Here is a 19,779-nt window from a genome sequence, read left to right as displayed (position 1 = left end):
GACTCCTTTGGTTTTCAGTGTTGGTATTGTCTTGGTAGAAGATTGAATTCTTGTGAGTATACGAAGTGTCGTCTTTGGCATAGGTGTGTGGATTGTTGGTAGTATACGAGGTGGTGGGACATTCTAGGCTTGGGATGGCTCTTTAACTCCCGTTTGTCAATGTGGTGTGGAAGGGGGGTGTCTTTTTTAGGTTTAGAACTCTAGGATATAGTCCATTCAACGATTCTAGAAGTGGAGTCGAGTGGATATTGATCGTACTTAGGTTGTAAGAAGTAGGTGGAGTCCTAGAGTGATGTCGTTGGGTTTCTGTCATGATGGTAAAGTTAATTGGCTAATGAAATCTCAAGTTCCTTCTCAAATTTCCTTTGACGTGACCAAGTTGAAGTGGTTTGGGGTGAGTGAGCCATTATGTGGCCTGTGTAACCTATTTTTCACAACATAATTACTAGGTTTTGTATGGGCCATGCCTAGACAGAGAGGCCTTGTGAGGAGAGCGGAAGCTTACTACGAGGACCAAGATTATAAAGGGAATACTTTCTTACATCACTAGATAGAAGCCTTTACATTGAGATATAGGGATCAAATCCCAATTCATGTGCAAGAGGATTTGACCCGGATTGAGAGGGAAGCCTCTTCACTCATAACCCCCTTATCATATTCTGAAGTTATGGGAAATTGGACAAGTTGGATCCCCGACATGAGGCACATGTGAGGAAGATCTAATCAATACATGCTAACAATAATTTATATTCGTAGATGAAGTTCATGTTGAAGCACATTCTATTGGATTGCTAGGAGTCTAGGATGGACTTGATGCAAACCTTGGATCTATAGTGCCCACTCTCGTTGACTAACCATGATATGACATTAGACTTAATACATTATTCTTTTAGGACCTGAGGTTGAGGATCTAGATATTTGACTCTTACTATTAATAGATGTGATAATAATTATTTTTCTATTTTAATGTTATGATGATAATTATTGTGATGGATGTGCTTTATACTATGTTTAATCATATGATTGAATCATTATGTGTTAGTTTATGTTATTTCTTTCTCACAATCATAGAGATGTTGATGATTATGTCATTACGATGATTTAAGATACAAAATTATATTGGTGACTAATATTATGAATCAAATATTACTGATGATCATTAAGTATGGTATGAGACGACCCATACACACTTGCATGTAATGAGTCAACAACCTCTAGTTTGGTTTGAATTACATACTACAGTATAAAAAAAACTAAACTTCAATTTAAAATTCTGCTATGAATTCTAATGACATGATAGTAGTTGCAACTATAGGTCAGTTGTTAGGAAAAACGACTCACATATGGGTGATGGGGCTATACAAATAAATATAACCTTATGGGATGTGTGGGACATTGTCTATGATCCCACCTGCTAGCACTCCCGTCGTGACTTGGGCTGGAAGGTGTTGTGATACCTTTTCCTTAAATATCATGATGTCGTAGGGACTAACCTTAGATTGGGTCACTCATGAGGATTTTACTAGGGGGTGTGCGTCGAAGTAGATTCCTCGATCCCCATGACCATTAGTCTCATTATAGAGGGTGACATAAGAGAGGATAGCGATATCCATCGTCGTACCTAGTTTATCTCTTCGTAATCAGTAATTTCTTGTAGGGAAAGAGGAATGACACCCTTGGAACCTCAAGGGAAGTTCTTGAAGGGCATGACTGACTTGGTACCCTTGGGATAAAAAGGAAACTGATTGGATGACACCTTTGAAACTTTGAAGGGAAACTCTTGAAAGGCATAACCGAGGCACCCCCGGCATCAAGAAGAAATTACTGAAATACAATTAAAATATGATAATCATATTAATTTACATAATGTGGTAAATGAGATTTTAGAACCAAGTTATCTAAAACAAGAATAAATCTTGTGGTAAAAGGGAGGATAAGGAAGAAATAAAAACATTGTAACAAGTGAGAACTCTACCCTTCTCACCTTTGGAAAATATTAAGTAGATAATGCGCATATGAAGTAACTCCAAAGCATATGAGTGTTTTAATAAGAAAAGGGGGAAGAGACGCAGAGTTAATCAAAAACATTATTCCAAAATAGTTTAACCTTATTAAGAAAAAACGGTAGTAAATGAAATTAAAGAGTAATAAATTAAGTTAGATAAATTTAGTTTCATGGGAGAATCTCCATGTGTTAAGAGTCGAGTCAATTTCATTTAAGCTAGAGGGTTGACGAGGGGCCAAGTTTGAGCCCTAACAATTTACTTTAGTAATGAACACAAATGAAGAAGTAGAAAAGCGAGATCAAGAGACGACTAGGAGAAGAAATATGTGTTCATGTTGGGGCGAGGAAAAATATTTTGGATAAAAATTTAAGTAAATAAATTAGGAGAGACTTTGTGAGAGGCTGGTATATGGCATAATGAATAATTAAACTTTTAGAATAATAAAAATAATTATTTATGTATTAAAGTGTCACCTATGAAGCCTCCTATAAAAGAAGGGATGGATCATAATATTCCCTATTGTTGGATAGATTATATAATCTTATTGCAAGTGACTACGAATATATAGAGAGTTTGGTGAGGCGGAGTTTATTAGAGAGGGGACTCTTGAGCTAAGAGTGCTCTCCTCCATCAACTTGTATTCTTCCTTTACTATATAGATCCATTCAACCTCAGGGGTCTATGGGGAAAAAGAGTACCTGAGGAATAGATTAGGAGGTCAACTAGTGAATCATCAACATTCAGTCAGGATCATTCGGTCAAGATGCATCATTCTCTACATGTGAACACGAATAGAAACCAAAACCAAGCAGTTACAAAGCCAAGATTGAATCTCCACTCCTGGTGGACGATACCTAAACTATTCATAATATTATATTACATGATTTTTTTGTATGTATAGTTACCAAAATGTAAAGGTAAATGGTATGACAGTTGAATTTCAAATTTACTCTCTTGACCTATAGACCTTAAATTTTATGTGTTCCAATATGGATGTGTTTTAGTTAATATCTGACTTACCTGAACTATTCATGATATTATATTACATGATTTTGTTGTATGTATAGTTACCAAAATGTAAAGGTAAATGGTATGATAGTTGAATTATAAATTTACTGACTCTTGACGTATAGACCTTAAATTTTATGTGTTACAATATGGATGTGTTTTAGTTAATATCTGACTTTCATAATGGATATGGCTCACTAATAACTAGTTTAAAGGGGAATATTTAGTTGCATTATTCTATCATAACTTAAATCTCACCTCATTGTGTTTAATGAAATATGAGTTTGGTTTCTATATTTAAAACTTGTTGCTATTATTGAATCTGATTTGAAATATTATGATAGCAGGTTGTACAAGATAAACCGCAGATTGACGAGAATCGGCACCGTCTTGGCATTCCCTAGTGATAGCTAGAACCCAGGCTACTCCAGCGGCTCCTATTCAGTGGCAAGCTCTGATTTTGATACCTGGCTTGTTTATAGCTATGGTTGATGTATTGAGTTTTGTTATTAGTTTTGAGCAAGCCAGATGAGCCATAAACCGAATGTTAGTTTTCTTTGTTTCAAACTCTCCCTGTGGACCCTCAGCAAGTTCCATATTTTATTATGGTCTGGCCTCTCAACCAATTATAGTGAAATCAGGAAAATTCCTTCAACTTTCCTATTGTACACTTATCGGTATCAGAAGATTCTTTTGGCTAACCCACTTATATGTGAAATCTCACCATGTAGATTACTGTACGACTGTTTTCCATACAATGGAATATAATATATTTGCTTCGAAGTAGCTTCTGTAGACTTTGCTGTACATACAATGAAATGCCGAGCATATTTTTTTTTTTTATGTATTGTGATACCATTGGACTCTCACCCTCACGGTTTTGTTTCATTTCATTTCAATGCTTGCATCGTAAGAATGGTAAAATGCATATGCCCAGAAATTATTGGAAGTACCCTCAATCTTAATAGATATTAATTGGTGCAGCTACTGTGATTGAAGATACAGAGATTTTCAGAATATCAGACGATTAGATATTAATTGGTGCAGCTAATGTGATTGAAGATACAGAAATTTCAGAATATGATACGATTTTCCGTGACTGTCGGTGCGTATGTGTGATTATGTCCGCTTTCATAGTTCGTCCCGCAGACTGTAAGAATGGGAATCCGGAGACAAATAGACTGCTCCTCATGCACAACGTAAAATATTCGTTGATGCCAAAACCTACATGTGATCCGCGGCATGGTAAATGTGACTATATATATCTTAATGATTAAGAAATATCCATGAGTCCAGTAAAAAAAATACCTCTTTTTTTGTAATAAAATTACTGAAATTAATTTATTATTTTTATATATTATATTTATATTCCATTTATAACATTTATCATATTATCAAAAAAAAAATTTTCTTTTTGATTAAAAGAAATTATGATGATTTTAAAACGTTGATGTTTTTTAAATATAAAAATAAAATAACATTAATTCAAATAATCATTTATTTTTATAAAATAATTATTATTATATATTTTATAAAATAAAAATTAATTTTAAATAAAATAAAAATATTTTTATTAATTTTATTTAACAAAAAATAGATTAAAACAAAATTACCTTTTCATTGGTTTTTTTCAAAAATTATCTCTTAAAATTTGATTTTAGAATTATAATTTGGGTTTGCTCTATAAAGTAATGAAGTTTGCGATTATAATATCTTAAATGAAATTTGAAATAAAGTTATATATATATATATATATATATAAATAAATTTTAAAATTATAATTAATATTTCAATTTTGAAGGAGGTGGAAAGAAATGTTATTATAAAAATGGGTTGAGTAGGTGGGATTTTAGAATAGTGGGAAGAATATAAGTGTTCATTTGCCTTAAGTGTTAATAGAAGTCCATATCTCTCACAGAGCTTCATTCAATGAACCTTTGATATATCAAGTGTCTTCATGGCATATTAAACAATACCCTTAATTTGACAACATATTGGAAAATACCTCTAAAAATCACATTATTTAACCCCCTACCAATACAAACCCAATAGGCCTTCCCAATTAAAAAAATCCTATTTTCACTAGATATTGAGTATCGATTTTTTCATTAACATTTTTTACCCATTCATTTTTTTTCATTAACTTTGAGTTCTATTTTTTGTAGCTGCTAATATAAAAACAATTTACCTCCTATATAGCCCCAAATATATTATGTCATTTTTCTTCAATATATATCCCCCAATATGAACCCGTGTGGTATGAGATTTCTCCCCCAGTGAAGCCCTCGTGGTACCTCTCTTAGTGATTTATGATGCCTCACAATGGATTGTGATCATTTTAGGCATGTGGCAGATTGATGGTTGAGTTATTCAAGGAGGGGGGAAAGTTTATCGACATTTGGTTGACATCTTTTAAGTTGGTAATGAATTTTGGGTTGGGTATTCTTCACTATTTGGTTTTGGTGCTTCAGGTAGCTCTTTAATTGTCCCTCTCCTTTTCAAAGAGGGTTCGGTGGTTTGCAACTCAAATCTCCAAGGGATAGATGATGTAGGAAAATTATTAAAATTATGTGTTTAAATTTTCCTAACTCTAGGAAGTATCTAGAAAGTACTAGATTTTGTAAATTTCTAGAAAAAAATATGTAATCGAGTGAACCAAGGAAGGTTCTTTACATTTTTTGGCAAGCATGTGGGGTGGAAGGTGAAGAAAAGAAACTCGATCAAACACTTTTTAAACACTTGATCGAGCAATTTTTTAGCCCTCAATTGAGTTATTTGAGGGCTTAAATATTTCTCAATTGAGCTATAAGAGAACCATTGAACGAGCTCCTATGTAACTTGTGGTTACTTCAAAGCTCAATCAAACTACATGTTTGATTGGGCTACGAGCTCAATCGAGCTCCTATGTAACCCATGTTACTTTGGAGCTCGATCAAGCTACATGCTTGATTGAGCTACGAGCTCGATCGAGTTTTTTTTTTCAAAATTGCCTCCAAAATGAAACAACATGTATTAAAAAAATAAAAAACTTCATCGAGCTATTTTTAATGGTAATCCATGTAAAAAGGAGTTCAATAGAGCTAGAGGCTCAATCGAGCTCCTTTAATTTCTTAAAAAAACCTTGTTGGGGTATGTGAATGCATTTTTTGCACAAATCGCAACCAACATATCTTGAATTAGGAGTGTAGCAGTGAAATAGAGGTCGACCGAGGAGCACAAAGCTCGACCAAGGAGTGCACAAATCATAGAGCTGCAAAATGCCTAATGGTCAAGGTAGGATTTTTTCCCTTCAATGCTTCTAAATTTTTCTCCTTGCAAATGAAAAATGCATGTAGAAAGCTTTTTATTTCTTAATAAATAAATAAATAAATAAATAAATATATATATATCTATATATATATATATATATATATATATATATATATTTTTTTTTTTTTTTTTTTTTTTCTAAGTAATACTAATCTATTTATAAGGGAAAAATTAAAAATACAGCGAGGCACCGGCCTCTTTGGTGATGAACATAGTTATGTCAAAATTAATCAAACGACTATACTCGACTGCCCATCGAGGTGAAACCAGTCTGAGAGAACCCAATGTAAAAGACCCACGCGGGGGTCTCAGAACAAAACTTAAAAAGGCCCACACAGGGGTCCTGAACCAAAACCAATCAAAACTAGCCAAATGGTTTAGAAAAAAAGGTAGTAGAGAAAAGCCCATGAAAACCAACCTGTGAAACATCCAAAGAACGACGGACGACATCTGGTGAATGGGTCAGTTGTCACAAGGAACCCCCTAAGTCTCATCTGGTCGAGGCTCTTCCACAATACGACATGCATACTCATACTAGTCATCATCATGTGCTGACATGTTGCGCGGGAGGTCACCGATTGCTCGCGGGCCTACTAAGCTGCCTGCGCCTGCATGCTTGCCTGACGTACCGCCCGCCCTATCTTCCATTGCATGCTTACCTCCTGCCAGCTCCTCACCATGCAAAATGCTATCACCACCAGCCTTACTTGTTTTCTCTGTTGTCTACTGGTTGCTATTTTTCATTTCTCTGGTTCACAGTCCTCCTTATTCTACTGGTCAACCTTCTGCTGCTCCTTGTTGTTCTTCTCCTCTGGACCAAGAACACGGAGCTAAGCGTTCTTCTCATTTTGTCAGCTGATTTCCTTGCTGAATGTAACAATGATCGTGGCGAAGATGTCGGGATGATTCAGCGTACTGTGGAACCGAAATTAGGTCGTGTGGTGAGAGGGATGAAGGGGGGAAGGGAGATTGGCAGTTTGGGTAGCAGCATTCATTCTTCTAACTCCATGTGCCTGTTCCCGGCCTCTACCTCTGCGTGTGCAAGGGTAACTACCAGATAAATGATCTCTAGAGAGAGTAGTATATGGGGAAGAGGAAGGAGTAGTAGAATCATGGTTGGGCATCGAAGGGAGGTGAGTGCTTCCACTACGACTAGTACCTCTACGGCTACACATTCGATGGTGAGTACACGCCATGGTTGAATGTCTTCTGTTGAGCTGGGCCAAAATTGCTATGTTGTGAATAGTGAGAGCAATTGGGGAGGCAGAGGTAGCGCTGGAGATGGTGGAGCTATTCAGAAGAGAAACAAAGGAATTCTAGCCATAATTCAACGCACAGTGAATTGATTAAGAGTAATGGAAACCATTCCCCAAATCAACATAGCTGAGAATCCAACACTGTCTCCCAGTAATTGTGTGAGAGCTCGGCTCCGCAACATGAGGGGGGCAAGAGTAGTTTGGCGGTGAAGGGTTAAATGAATTCTGTCTTATGGGAGCCATGGCCTTATGCCTGCTGCAAATACCTTGACTAGCGCACCAGAGTAATGGTGCCTACAGGCCATCTGTAGCTTGCCATAAATTGGCATGGAAGGGGACGCGGGTGGCCATGTGGCTTGGCCACCTACCGTCCTTCTGTCTAAACTGCTTTAAATTCATTATAATCACCCGCATCAGGATATAAATGAATTAATTCTAAATGAAAACCACCACAAGAAATATTTCTTAATAAATAAATTAATTTTAAATGAAAACCACCACAAGAAACAAAATGATAGTGTTATTGATGATATGCTTTTTGAATTTTAAATGTTCCTTCATAGTAATCATGATAACTAGATTTGTTGAACATATTTTTGCTATTCTTACACTTCTTTTGGATTCTTACTTCCCAAATTAGACTTGGAAACCTATGTTAGGAAAAGAAACATTGATTTCTCCCTGCAAGCCACTTGTTCTTCCTCCAATATTTTACACCAACAATCCATGTAAAGGAAGAATTTGATACTAGCCAATCATCACAATCAATGCCAATACTACATGTTTCATCAACTGGAAATAACCAAAACATACAACTCGGTGATACCTGACTTTGACATTGCTAAATTGTACACTATCTTTTAGCACAAAGATTTTTTTATAGGTTCCATGGATGGTGAAGATTGTATATGTTTTAATGACGATATTTTTATGTTTTTTATAAGTAATTTTTTCTCAAGAGTAGACATTGCCAAATGGTTAGAGCATCCTCATTGGGAATCCACTTTAATAAAGTAATATTGAATAGTTTAAAGTAGGTTTGATGTGATCATAGATATTGTTGGATACACCATACAAAGACATTCTTTTTGAAGACCTAATCTTATCATTTAGCAAATACTTTGAGAGAAAATTTGAAGTCCAGATTCTACAAGATTCTATAAATATGATGTATTGCCTTACATTATTTATATTATGTTTTGACATAGTATTGAAGCCTATAAGGACCCTACCCCTTGTGAGCATGAAAGAACTCAAATTTTTTTTCTTGAGTACTTTGATATGCCTCATAAAATATTTTATAGCAAAATCCCACATGAGTTAATTTTAGGGCAAGTCAAAACCTAACTTCCATAGGATATATATCATAAAATATAGTTATTTAAAAGCTGAAAATTTTATAATAAAATATCTTTCTATGTTTCCTTAGTATGTTGAGAATTTTATGATATGAAATTTTTTCTTGAAAAACTTAGTGCCAAAATCTTAAGATGACTCATTTGAAACTAATTTCAAAACTAGTCACAAAACATAAATTCAATGGACTATATCTTAGACAATCTAATGGGCTAGACCAAAACATTTTGATCACATTTACCGTGATATTTATTCTTAGTCTCCCAAAAATTTTGCTATCTAAAAATTCTCCAAAAACAAATTATAATAAAAATGCTAACTATATCTTACTATAATAAACAATTGATAATTGATAATCATATTTAACTAAAATTAATATGGCTCCCTATGATTATGATCATATATATTCACCTATAAGTATTTATTATTGAATAATTTTTTACTATAGTTAAATACTAACATCAATACGTTAACGTGTTTAATATATATTGGCGAATATATATCTTCAATATTGTTATTTTATTTTATTTTTATTAATGTCCGTAATACAACTTGTTAACATATACTAAACATATGTATATATTTATTATTAAATTATATACAAAGACCAATTTCAATTATTAATGTTATATTTAAAAATATTTATATAAAATATAACTCATAAATTTATGGAGATAATATTTATTATAGAAAATATATTAATACTAATTGTCACTTAAATAAATATTTTAATACATCAATATATTCATATTGATATAAATATAACCACAACTTTGGGAATATTTGCATATTATAAATCCATTAAATTATTAATCCATGATTATTAATTTTATATTTAATTAGATATGGTTTATAATTTATTATAACAATATAAATATATTAATATAAACAATAATTTAAATTTTAAACATTTTATGGTATAAATTTAATATTAACTTTATTAAAAATGACATTTCTATAAAGTAAAAATTTAGATTCATCTTCATAACCAAGATCTCTTTATTTAGATATTTGTAATTTGTTAATAATAAGATATTGAGAATTAGATTAATCATGAAAATATCTATTTTACAATGACTAATATGTCAAGCATAAGTGTTTAGGGTATTGGATACAGAAAATAGAGAATAAATTTTGATATTCAAGGCTACACACAGTCACAAGGACAATGATAATTCAAAAGTGTTATAGGAGCATGTCTACGATTAAGTAGACAACTTTGAATTTCCTCAAACTATATGATGTGAGGAAGATGACATGTTTATCCCATTATAATAAGCATATACAGAATGAATTAATTAGTGGGAAAACCCAATTTTCTCCAAGTTCTTTTTTTAATGGCATCATTGACAACAAGCATATAATGCATGGCCAAATGCTTTCTCAAATGGGACGATGAATGGATAAGATTATAAAAAATTATGAAAGATTATTAAGAAGAAAAAAACATTTCTAGCTCCATACTTAGAGTGTCCAAATTATATTGATAGCAAGTGTCATTAAAAATAAGATTTAGTAAACTATCCATTTTCTTCCATATATATTTTTTTATTAAGTAATATTTCTTATTAAAACTAAATTTACTTTTTATATTAAATATGAATATGTTAATATGTTAGCCCAAATAAATTAATTAATTTATATATAAATTTTAATAATATATTAGAATTTAAGTGTTTAAAAACTACCATTTGAAATATGTATTATATATTTCTAATGTGTAGTTAGATATTTAGATAAAAGGTTATTAATATACCATATTGATTTTTTTTAAATAATTCATTTAAAATTTATTTCTTTAATTTTTCCAATATCATGATTCAAAATTGTTAATAAGTTTTAATCTCCTTTATATAAAAATAGTGTATTTAATCAATTCTTTCAAGAAAATGTACCATAATACTAAAAATATTGAAATTGTTTTATTCATTTAGTAATGTAAAAGAAATAGTCCACGGGCGAGGGCTTGTTGGTGATTGAGTGTTCAAAACCCATGGGTGAGTATATGAAAGGTAACTCTAGCTTACCATATCTGATAACGTTTGCGGGCTATTATGCTTGCCCTGGAGGTTTTCTAGGAAAAAACATGATGTGATTATGGGTGGTAGCTATGATTGTATAGTTCTCGTCATCGATTCCCCTCCAGACAAAAAAAATGTAAAATATATCTATATATATATATATATATATATATATATATATATATATATAGATATATATATATATATAATGTTTCTTAATACATCTAACGTCATATCTCCATTTATTCTTTATTTCACACTAGCAAGAACCCCCTTAACTTTAAATGTCAACAATATTGGAAGTAGGTTTCTTAGAAATTAACCTAACTTTAAAAAAAGTCTTATTGTCCATTTTTCCTTTTACCACCTTTTCCAAAAAGTCTTCATGTTTGTTAGCTACTATCCTCTCTTCCACGATGCAAGCAACTCCTTGGGGCACATTATCCTAAGGTGACCATACATATGGCATATGGAGCACCTAAAATGAACTTTGACATATTCCATCAACTAATGATATCCAACATCCATCCAATATTATTACCTATCATAGCTAAAACCCTCTTTTTCCCCAACCATAGAGGAAAAGGACAATGCATTATGGATAACATGAGAAAAGTAGTTCATCCATAATGTGCATGTGTGTTTTGAACAAATAAAAACATGCACAATTTAGTTATAGCTAGAAATGACAATGCTTGATATGTGTTTTTGAGATGAGATTGGCAATGTGGTGTAAATCCATACTAGGTCCAAAATTTTAACTATCCTAATGCATGTAAAACCTAAGATGGTAATGAGGTAATTAGTGCTAATAGTGGTGAGGAAGTTAATGACAATAAATATGGTTTCATGGGACCATTGGAGGCATGCCTTACTAAGAAAATACCTATTGTTTATTTTCCCTTGGATAACAACTCGATATGTAGTGTGTTGTATAAACATTGTCTCGATGTGCTTTTACTAGTATGTCATATCTCAAAGTCAAACATTACAAGTTGTCTTATGGATTATTTTGTTGGTATGGAATTTTATTACTATTGCAAATAGATTTATTTCAATTTTTTACACATATTTACATATTTGTGTTGTATGAATAAAATGCATTATTTAAAAATGGGAAAAGTGTCAAGCTAGATTTGATTACTTCTTTCGATTCTGATTATATGGAAATTAATACTTTGGTTGATAAATTATCAAAAAAGGGTCTCTAAAGTTTAGGAAGGCTAGATGATTCTCCTTGAGTTTATTAATGGCTTTCTTGTCAACATTCTTTAGTCAATCTAAACATTCTATTTACATGTTTTTTTTTCTTGGATTAGTTTATATGTATTATTTTTTTAGTTCTAAAGGTCTATGATGGAAACTTATATGACTTAGATGACTCTTACATAGCTGAAATAAAATTATGTTTCTTTTATTCCTCTATAGTAGTCTTGCCTTATATTCCTTAACTTTATTCCTCTATACATATCCCTATACTAGTCTTAATTTTAAATCATGATGTCCTAGCAAACCTACCTCATCTAATTAATTTAGTTTGAAGTGTCAATACATTATTATAACCCTTTATCAACTTAGCATTATATTTTCTTAAATGTTCCATTTCTAATGTTTCTGCATTACAGTTAAGCCTAGGTGTTAACATTTTCATATATGGTTTCACTCAACCTAACATTCTATTTTTCCATTTCTATTTATAAAATTACTATATTACACTTAGTATTAGGTTGAAAAATCCTAACATCCTTATGTATTGCATGATTATATGTTTGTTTATATGATTTGAATCAACTCTTAATTTTTCTACTTTATCCATCTAAAAATCCAACCCCTTCCAACTCAATTTATTAAGATACTTCTCCCATGCCGCCGTGATTAGTAGGTCATCGAAGTGTGGGGAGATCAATAACACATGGTAAAGTTTGCAAGAGTTCACGTAGCCTGGCCAAACATTGCATTTCACTAGTATATCCTGGCTCTCACACCAGTGGGAGTGTGAGAGGCAGTGTATTTGTCTTTGTCAATGATGTTGCACATAATACAACTTCACTTGTCCCAGGTACATCTCCTGCATTTTTAAATCCTCTTTAATTTATGTGTTTATATCTTTAAATTGTATTTAATTTTTAAATCATATTTAATTTATGTGTTTGAATTTAATGTATATGTTATTATGTTTAGTGTGTTATATATGTTAAATTATGTTTATGAGTTGTAGAGTCTGAGTAGGGTGAAGCTGAACGTGATAGCGAATATTTGATCCCTAGATGGGATAATGCCACAACCACTACCATGCTTGAGGATGTTAGGGCCTAGCATGCCTGGATTACACAAGAGTTGGGTACACTCCCTATTGGCTCATCAACTAGATGTAGCTTGATTTCGATGCCAGAGAGCATCAATAATTTGATCTAGGCTTACCAGAGGGAGGGCCCATAGAGCGACCACCTATATACCATAGATAGGACTTAGATGCAGGATGTTAGAGGCACAGATGATTGGGAGGAGGTGAAATTTTCCACCAAGGACATTGATGTGTGTGGCGAGTTGTTTGACATCCATGTGGGCCATGTTAGACATCATGATATAATTAAACTCAAATATTTTAAGAATTTTGATGCAACTCCTTTTTTTATGATTGATTCATTAGAGATTGGAGCCAGTTCCTCCACCATGATGAGGTCCCCCTTTATTTTTCCTAACATTTATATGTAGAGTTCGTGCTGCATATGAGGCCAAATTACACTAGCTCTCCATCACGGTTTTATGGATCTAGTAAAGGACATAGGTTTGATCATCTTGAGGGTCATAGGGACCCTTCCTATGTACCACCACCTCTACATTAGGTTCCAGCACCATCTTGGAGCTTGGTGTTGTCGACCGAGCGAGAGGATCCACCAAAAATCGATATTGAGACCACGGATACCAGACGAGGGATACTATTATGGATACCATGCAAAGCACACTAGTTTGTGCACATGTCACATTACATGGAGAGAGGAGAAAACCACCACCATTGCCTTATTCCCTAAGATTCAATTTGTTGTTGATGAAGTGCTTAAGATTCTACCTCGTGACCAACTTTTCGAGTATGCACATATATTTCTTGATGCCATCCATGACACTTGGAGGATGTATGACTAGCATGACACATGTGAGGTACATATATATGGAACTTTTGACTCTTATCACCAAATTATACATTATTTATATTAATAAGTTCATATCATATTTTATATTAATAAGTTAATTATAACATGTAGACATAAAGTTATATGGATGAGCTTATGAGGTCATCTGAGGTATCATTTGATCATCCATAAAAGAATCCATCAATGCATGAGGCCATGGAGTCTCCGACACCCCCACCTCCACATATGGCATACTCACATAAAGGAGAGTCACTATGTAAAGCCACACGGATCAACACTCAAGGTAAACTTTTTTTATTCCTAAGGTTTCAACATTTTCGTTTTTTAAGTTATATGCATACTAATTAATTCATAGACTACTTATAATTTGTCTTTGTAATTGTGTACACAAGACTAGATGCATGGTGGTGTCTAGGTCAAAACAATGCTGTTGGATGAGTGGGATGTTGGGTACAAAGCCAATCCTGATGAGGGCCCATTGATGCAGGCCCCAATCGTTGAGCCACAAGCCTAAGAGCACCAAACTGACATTGATTAGACCCCCATCCTACACACCTTTCATTTGGACTTGAGTTAGGTTAGTAGATTCATATGTAGTTAAATGTGGAAATACCATTTATATCTATATAGTTTATTTTGTAGATAATGATAAATAATTTGAATTTGAATATGTTATAATTCAGTACTATGATCGAGATGCCAATTTTGATCAACAATCACATAGGAGTAGTTGTACTTAGACCACATACTTTGTATATTTTTAAGCCCATTTCATAGGGAACATTCACATGTGTACTATACTTCGTATATTTTCATATGGACTATTTATGGATACATTAACATTATTTCAGTTCATGGATGTTCATGTAATATGCTTTGTATATCTTTTCATATGGATAGTTTGTGGATACATTCATTATTCTCTTTTATGGATGTTTATTAATTATTATTTATGCATTTCCATTAAATTTCAGTTTATGGATGTTAATTATTCAATGATTATTCATTCAATGGGTAGAGGTGCTTTAAGTGTGTAACTATTTCCATGCTTATTTTCTTTGGTGCAATGAGGGAAAATATTTCCAAATATTGATACCACATTTTGATATGAAAATTTTGTTTTAACATATGAGAATACTTGTTTATATTTAAAAATATAATTTAACTTTGTATTTAACTACTTTTATCATCCATATTTTGTGAATAGTTTTCAATCATATGCTAGACTAAAATGATCTCTCCATGGTATAGAAAAATAAAATGTTATAACAAATTCATATGTAATAAACTCAAAACTCCATGGTATAAAAATAGCATTTTGTAGTCGTCATCAAGCCATGAAAATGGAATTTACAAGATTCAAGAAGTAAAAGCATTATATAGTCACCATCAAGCCAAGAATATGGAATGTACAATATCCAAGAAGTAAAATTTATAAAAGATTCATTTTGATTTCTAGTTTCATGGACTAAGAAAATAAGCACAATCTTACCATGGAAGTCGCATTGATACTTAAAATGAACTAAAATCTATTGATTAGAATACAAATGAATTGAAATGATAATATAAATGGATTTAAACAAGACAAATGATTTTGAACTTGCAAAACATGAGTTATAAATATTTCTTTAGAAAATGTGTATGTTTAAAGTACATATTCCAAATTGGCTTCAATGCACATATCTCCAATTATATTTATTTTGATATATTTACATGTGTATACTACATTTGGCATATCATTGCAAAAATTAAAATTGGGATGGCACGCCCAAATACTAGAATGGATAATTGAGGAATTCAATAACTCTTTCCACCCTCACCAATGACATGTGCTTCTCAAGTTAATATCTCTCTTGTTTTTTTCCCAAACAAAGATTAATCCTATATATTTATTCAATTGGTAGAGGTGCTTTAAGTGTGTAAGTATTTCCATGCTCATTTTCTTTGACGTAATGAGGGAAAAGATTTCCAAATATTGATACTACTTTTTTATATGAAAAATGTCTTTTACCTTATGAGAAAACCTATTTATATTTTAAAATATAAATTTACTTTGTATTTAATGAATTTTTTCATCCATATTTTGTAAATATTTTTGAATTATATGCTTGACTGAAATGATCTCTCCATGGTATTCAAAAATAAAATGTTATAACGAATCAATATGTAATAAACTCAAAACTCCATGGTATAAGAAAAGCGTTATGTGGTTGCCATCAAGTGATGAATATGGAATTACATGATTTAATAAGTAAAATAATTATGAAGTCACCATCAAGATGAGAATATGGAATCCACAATATTCAAAAAGTAAAATTCTATAAAATATTCATTTTGATTTCTAGTTTTATGGTCTAATAAAATAAGCACGATCTTACCATACAAGTCACTTTGATACTTAAAATGAACTAAAATGGATTGATTAGAATACAAATGAGTTGAAATGATAATATAAATGAATTTAAATAATACAAATGAATTTAAACTTGAAAAAAATGAGTTATAAATATTTCATTAAAAAATGTATATGTTTAAAGTACATATTCCAAATTGGCTTGAATGTACATATCTCGAAGTATATGTATTTTGATATATTTATATGTGTATACTACATTTTTCATATCATTGCACAAATTAAAATTGGGATGGCATGCCCAAATATTAGAATGGATAATCAAGGAATTCAGTAACTCTTTCCACCCTCGCCAATGACATGTTCTTCTCAAAAGTTAATATTTCTCTTGTTTTCCCCCCAACAAATATTAAGCCTAGCTATGTCTAGGATCAAAGTACATCTCCATGACTTTCAATAACAAAAAATCAATGTTTATAAGTTTTTTCCTTAAAGTTATAAATTAACAAACTTTAAAAAAATATTTTATATTCAATAATTTCTAATAAAACTTCATTGCAACCAAGAGGGGCATGGGTGCATGGTGTACTCCTCATAGAACTCCTCTCTACAATCTCACTTTACAAAATTTACAAATAATCATTTAATTCAATGAATTATGAATACATAAAATTCAATGTTTGATCATTAATAATTTCATCTAGTATTCATCACACCACAAAAATTGATTATGAAATTAAGAGATTATCATCCTTCACTAGGAAACAAATCCATTGGTCAAACATTATTCTTAGATGTAATAATAGTGGATGTGACTACATTGGGCATAGTATCATGTGAAGGGGATACTCTTTCCAATGGATATAATCACCAAGTGTTGAACTAATTAGATACATGATTTAATTATCTAACATGAATAACATACATGTGTAACTTGTAAAAAGCTCGTGTTAAAAATATGAAACTGTGGTAAAATTCCACTTTGGACTACTCATTTGATGGAGATGATGATGTAACCGAGTTCCTCTTTTCCAAAGGACTAAAATCAACATAAATATCACCTCATTCGGATAACCATAAGTTGGTTTTATATTTTGTGCACCCACTCATGGATATTAGATTAGGTTGACTTCGCCCTCATGCACACTTGGACAGGTTAGGCTCAACATCAAATGGACACTGCTAGACACCCCTAGAATCCTATAAATACAAGTGACCTAGAAGCTAATTTTGACATCACAACATGAAGCATCTTCTTCTCTTCTATTTGATTTGGTTCGACACATTGGCGAAGGAAAAGGTCGTATGGAGGTCTGAAGTCTCAGGCCCGAAGCTCGCACAAAATTAAGGCTTTTTCTTTGGACATTGGTACTAAACTAGGATTTTTTGTCCCTCCACACACGCATTAAATTAGAAAGACAACGTTTAGGAAGCTCCAAATGCATGCATGCTAACTTGAAGGGAGCATTCAGGGGTTTGACTACAGTTGACCATCATCCAATTTTTTTTGAAGTTGTTTGAAGTGTAAATCAAGTTGTCTATGATATATTCTACCACTGTAGACTAATTTCTAAAGTTATTGGGTTTTATTTCTGATCATATTGTATTGGGCTCATTATACTATCTACTAAACATTTTATGACAATCTAATAAAAAACTAATTTCAAAGGGTTTCCCCCCTTGTGGGGTTTTTCCCTGCTCTTTGACCAAATCTGGTTACTCTTGTTGATGTGTTGATTGTATTCTTTGTCCTTGCATACATTGTTCTATCTTGAATTACTGTTGATGAATGGAAAGACTAGTTGTAATAGGAAATATTGCTAATTGAAGTTTGGAATTGGGAAAAGGTAATTGATACAACATAGAAGAATCTGAAAAATTAACATCGTACCAGAGTTAAGGTGAAGGATAAGCCAAAAACGAGACAAGCATGGAAGCACTCATTTTTGGAAAGTTGAAAGAACTAGTCTAGTCAAAGTCAAGATGACTTCCTTCTTCAAGAGTGATGAGAAGCTGGGTGAATCATCTAATTTTAATGCATGGAAAGTTAGGTTGGAGATCATAGCTTATTATAATGATGTTTTATACTAAATTCAAAGAAAGGTACCTGAGCCTCCAGAGAATTCATTATTTGCTTGCATGAACGAGCACAATAAAGGTGATTTTAAAGAAAAAAAAATTATCTGATGGTTTACAAGATAATCTACTTGCACATGTTGGAAACTTGAGTAGGTCTAAAGACATGTATGATAAGGTAGTTGAAATGTTTGAGATCAACAATTTGAATGAAATACTTACCTTGAAAGATCAACTCAAAGACACCAACATGAATAAAGGAGAGTTCATACAATCCTATATAACAAGGATCTCTCATTTTAGAGATCAATCTAAGAGTTGGAGAAGTTGTGTTGGACAAGCAACTGGTGGTCGTAACTTGAAGAGGTCTCCCCTCTATTTGGGAAAAATTCATCACTACTATAAGCAACACAAATTTCCTCCCTTAATTTAATGAAATTGTTGGAAATCTCACTCAAGAAGAGTCAAGGATGATAGGAAGATGAAGGATTCAAAAGCACGAAGAAGGAGAACCCACTTCATACATCACTGAAAACAAGAATAAGAAGAAAGCAAAAGGAGGTTCATCAAATTCAAGAATTCCTCCTCTCGAAATTCTAGTGGAAGAAAGGAATATGTGAACATTTAATGCTTCAATTATCATAGGAAAGGACACTATGCTCGAGATTTCACTAAGAAGAATAATGGACCACGATATAATACTAGAAGAAACAACAACAAGTTCAATTATCAAAGAAGGAGAGCTGACCAAAGGAATGACCGCAATGGGAGAAATGATAGAAGAGGAAGAGATGCTTCGATTGACTATGAAGAAGATAGTCGTCCACAAAAGAAGTCAAAATTCTCCAGGTATGAAAGTAATGTTGTGAATCAATCTGAATATATTCTTATTTCATCTCTTACTAGTTCATCTCCTATAGATTTGTGGGATAGTTGGTTGGTTGATAGTGAGGTCACTCATCACTTCTCTACTTACGAAGATTTTCTCTCTAACTTGGTAGAGAGGGAGTCAAATTTTAAAATTGTTTTTGGAGACAACTCCAATCATCCTGTTAAAGGATTTGGATCTATCAAATTTCATTTGAATTTTAGTGAATCTAGTGTACTACATGATGTAATGTATGTGTCTGGGTTAAATAAGAATTTGGTATCAATCTCCGCTTTGGAAGACAAAGGGATGAGGGTTGCCTTCAACAAGGGAAATATTCTTACTTTTCCCCTTCGGTCACTTATGAAAGATGC

This window comes from Pinus tabuliformis, chromosome 8 (genome assembly GCF_031772625.1).
Source record: "Pinus tabuliformis cultivar Carrire ecotype Pingquan chromosome 8, CPIR1, whole genome shotgun sequence".
Taxonomy (NCBI): Eukaryota; Viridiplantae; Streptophyta; class Pinopsida; order Pinales; family Pinaceae; genus Pinus; species Pinus tabuliformis.
The sequence above is the reverse complement of the archived record's forward strand: the minus strand, read 5'-3'. Positions refer to the sequence as shown.